Here is a 5,000-nt window from a genome sequence, read left to right as displayed (position 1 = left end):
ACATACTTTTTTTTTGTTGTTTGACTAGATAAATATTGCGTATTCAAATTACTCATTCCTTTATTGGCCTTTGGAATTTATACTTTGATGCATTGTTGATGAATATTTGCTGTTGATTTTAGATACTGTCAAATGATATAAAATGTCATTAATGGTGCTTTGAAACCATAAAATATAACGGTAACAGTGAAGGAAAGATCAGTGAGAGAGTATATAGAGGAGTATAGATGAATAAAGTATGCTGTGGAGAGCTCAATATACAGCATAAATGTGCTGTCCAGCTTGAGATACCAAACAGGCACTGGCCACTACACACTACAGGTTCAATGGTGTGACAGTCATAGCATACCTACAAAAGTGTGATGGTCATGCCAAGGTCACCCTTCAGTATGAGTCTTATGAGCTCTGCAGGTTACATTCAATGACCGCATGGCTGTCATTAAGAGGTACGATAGGCTGATAATCGACGATTCAAAGACTTATAAGTGTAAAGTGTAGGTCCATATTGACTACAACATTATATTATGATCAAAAGACAAAATAATCATGTTGATATATTTGTTTCTGGCTCAGTTTTGCATTTCTGTCCTTTAGTGTGACATGAATGTCCTACGGTGTGACATGTTTTAAACGCTCAAATATTTGTTTGAGCTAAACAATATGTTTGATAAACACTGAATATTGCATTAGGGAAGAACAAATTATCGTCCCTGAAAAGTTAGTATGAATTCGGACAATTTTGAACATTTAAAAGAAAGATATCCCTGTTTTTCCTCTAAGGTTTCTAATAATCTCACATCTAATGGGGAAAAAAATACTTAAATGGTCATTTCTGTGTGTGTGTGTGTGTGTGTGTGTGTGTGTGTGTGTGTGTGTGTGTGTGTGTGTGTGTGTGTGTGTGTGTGCGCGTGCATGCGTGCGTGCGTCTGTGTCTGTGTCTGTGTTTTTGTTAGTGTGGGGAGCAGAGGGTGTGCCAGAGAGTGAAACACACAAGCAATAATATTGACTTGCATTACGACAGTGGAATAGTATCCTTAAAATAATAATTTCTTCTTTAAAAAAGTGGATAATTGAATTATGGTTTACCATTAACTCCCCCTGAAAATAACCATATTTTTTTATTGCAGGAATAAACAGCTTAACAAGTACAAAAACGGGCCTAGGCCAGTCTGTGCACATTCACAACCATATCTCCCGGGGCAGAACCAATCTTTTTCACTTTTTCCACTTTTCCCACTTTTCCACTGTCGAAACAGTACTGCTGCAGGTCTATACCCGAGGCTGAATTGGACTGGGGGTGGGGCATGCTGAGGCCAGTGGTCAGGTCTGGCATCGGGGAAAGGAACCAGTGGTCTGTGCAGCACTCAGATGCCCACATTGTGTTTTTGCAGTGTGTGGAGTTTAAGTTATCGTTAGCTATATGCCAAGGGACTGCTTCCTGCATTAGAAAAGTTGGTCAAAACACAGGGGATCGTATCATGGGAGAAGAAAGTACAGGCTCCTAGTGGTACGGATGGAAACGTTCCCTCCTCTGACATGCGTAGGAAAGATAAACAGGGCTGTTTGCCATGCCGAGCCACAGATTAGCATCTTTAACTCCTTATCGAAACATCTTGGCAGGCGGTTGTGTTTAAATGGGAACAGCTGTCCTCATCCATTCATTATTACAGCGATAATACATTTTATTGTACGCTGGATGACTATATATGCATGAAAGCGCTGAGGGCCATGGAAAAGTAACAATACTGGATTTATTTGAACTCATCTCTCTGATGTAAACACTTTTGGGAGTGCGGAGGTGGACATCCTGTACACCCAACGCTCATCTCTACTGTATAAGCTTTGTTGTTTTAACTTGCTCAGTTGTGAAGGACTCTTTGAATGGCCAAAGAGTATGAATTGTGCTGCACAAATAAACCCAAATCCCATGTCTTGACTTGGCTATGGTGTGGCCGCGCTGCTGCTTCACACATTATTTCCTGGAACGAATGACAGTGTCATCACTTGGAGTCAGAACCTACCAGTGAGAATCAGATCCATTGTTAAAACGACATGGTCCCTGTTATAAATTAGTTGTTACCGGGTGGGGTTGCTGTGGCGTAGCGCGCTAAGTCCCCCACATTTGGGCTTGCATGCCCACCCACGGGGACCCTGGTTCGAGTCCGGACGGGGTCATTTCCCGATCCTCCCCTGTCTCTCTGTCCCATTCGCTTCCTGTCACCATCTTTGACTGTCCTGTAAATAAAGGCAATTTAAAAAAATAAAAAAAAGTTGTTACCGAGTGACAATGACCTAGTCGTAATGTATTACTACTATAGGCCTTGTGCACTGTCATAGTGATGTACTACTATGGTAGTTACATTTTTCAGTGACTACCAGTGAATGTGTCAGTCAATGAAAAATAGCTTAACTATGCATTATGAGCTACACAACATCAATAACATAACAGGGGATTGTGCTGCCACTGGATATAATATCTACATTCAATATGAAACCTATTAATTGCTTTCCTAATGGTGATTTGAGCCATCATCAAATCACCAGAAGAAAAAGATAACGACTACAAATTCCATGAGAATAAGAGTCAAGGGTGAAATGCTTGCAGACAGACATAGTTAGCTGCTGATAGCAAAATGTGTCAAGAGTTAACTACTTGTAGACAACCTGGAGGAGAAGACTGGGCATGAAATATGAGTTCCATTATTTCTGGATTTCTGAGTGCAGTGGGTGGTGTTGGAAGTGCAAATGTGGATGGATGAACATGGACGTCTTTATAATCCTGCTCTTTGTTGACCAGGTTCAAATTTTTGAAAGAAAGCCCATTGGGAAACTCCAACTCCCATTGTCATTGTGACGCAGCACTCCACAGCACACAAGTGAACACTGCACACAACAAAATTGCATTTATGCCTCACCCGTGCAAGGGGGCAGCCCTCAGTGGCGCCCCATGGGGAGCAGTGCGGTGGGACGGTACCATGCTCAGGGTACCTCAGTCATGGAGGAGGATGGGGGAGAGCACTGGTTGATTACTCCCCCCACCAACCTGGCGGGTCGGGAGTCGTACCGGCAACCTCTGGGATGCAAGTCTGACGCCCTAACCGCTCACCCATGACTGCCCTTATGCCCAAATGGACACATTGTCATCTTATTCTCGAATTTCCTCTCTATTCCTCGCCAAATGTGGTCTCTTTTTGGGATGTGACTAAAAACAAGCATATATGTTAACCCTGTGAAACCTGAACCATGAAAGCAATGAGAGAAAATACTATTTTTTTGGAATTTGCTTCAATATTGGTCCCTTATAAGAAATGTAAAAAAAAAAAAAAAAAATTTGTTAAGGTCGCTGAGATATTTAATGCATCATATATGATGCATCAGGCTTTTAATGAATGAAAATTTCATGACCATTGAAAAATGACTTTTAATGCATTTACAACTTTTTTTTAATTTAAAAAAAGTTGTCAGACAATTTAATTTGAGGATTATCTTTAAATATTTAGTGAGATCCTGCCATTTTTTTAAGCCTATCCTTGTTTTAGCAGGACCATATTTTACATTTCCCACAGCCTGGTTGGGTAATTTTTTTAAATCTATGTAAAAACATAGCTGATCGAATGCTCAACAACCTATTTATGAGTGTAATATAGATCATTATTCATTTTTGATGTGTAATTTGAATATATGGGTCCATTACTACAATTGGACCATTTCTCCATTCACTTCAATGCATTTTTTACGAGATCATAATTTCAACATTTTGCATTACATTTTCAAAATTGCAAGTAAAACCTGTTTCTTAAGGCAATATCTTTGTCTTGAAGTAAAACAACTTGTGTGTTTTGTTAAACGATCGTCGTGGTGTGCTTTGTAAGTTTCCCTATGGAGCAAATGCATTGATGGCTGACTTCCTGCCACCGCCGGATGGTGCTTATATGTCTCATCAGTTTTAGCACGATCTCTCTGCAACACGGTGTAAAAATATAAACTCTTCCTTGCTTAATTGCACAAAGCAAGTGTTCAAATTAAAGGATGTAGAGTTATATTTCGGAAATTTGTACACAAACCTTATGCAATTTGACGAAATCTCAGCGTCGGTCAGGGAAACCGCTTCTACCCCATTTTCCTGTTTTTCGCCGAGCTGTGGTCAACTTGTTGTCGACCGCTGCTCTCTTGTGGCGGTTTCCGTGTACTGCAGGACGTTTGGAAATGACACGCAGGATGTTTTTCAGATCGATTTTTTTTTGTGTCAGCGTGGAGAGGGCTTTGAATTTGATGAGACATATATGATGCATCCGGCGCGATAGGGTTAAATTTACGCATTTTGATAAGCTTCAACAATGCTTGGTAATTGCTGCAAATGCTTGGCTTGGCTTGTCAAGACTTGAAAACATCTAACGTATCCGTCTTCCTCTCATATGTATAATTATTCCATGCTGCGACTTCTCATGACCATGATGTTGACAGCGTGGCTCCTCTATTTCAGTGATATAACAAACTACTGACAATTGTCTTTTGGCTCAAAATTGTACTGTTAACCAGGAAAAGATGTGTGGAATCTTCATAGAGGCCAATCCTCTCAATGTACATGCAAGTAGTCTGGTTCAGGACTGGGGATGTGCTTAGTCTTGCACGTCCTTACTGTACAGACTAATGCATACCCTGTAGACCAGAGGATCCTTGAAGGCCTTCAGCAGCACTAAGTGCTGCTACGTGTGCAGTCCTCATGATGTGTACAATATACGTGTCTATCTCTGACTCTTTGACCACTCATGGAAAAGATACACTTACCTTCTGTAAAGATTTTGGGTGCATTCCCGTCCTTGACTTGTGCTTGTGGACTCACGCCTCACTGACGCCCCATCTCCGTGGAAAAAAACAATAAAGTTTCCCTGCTTGTCAGCCTTGACACAGCAACTTTGGAGGACATTTCCCCACTCAACATCCCGATTGCAAATGAGTAAATGAACTTTGCTTTGTGCTTATGCAAGATATTTAATTAA

This window comes from Engraulis encrasicolus, chromosome 5, assembly GCF_034702125.1.
Source record: "Engraulis encrasicolus isolate BLACKSEA-1 chromosome 5, IST_EnEncr_1.0, whole genome shotgun sequence".
Taxonomy (NCBI): domain Eukaryota; kingdom Metazoa; phylum Chordata; class Actinopteri; order Clupeiformes; family Engraulidae; genus Engraulis; species Engraulis encrasicolus.
Note: the sequence above shows the minus strand (reverse complement) of the source record.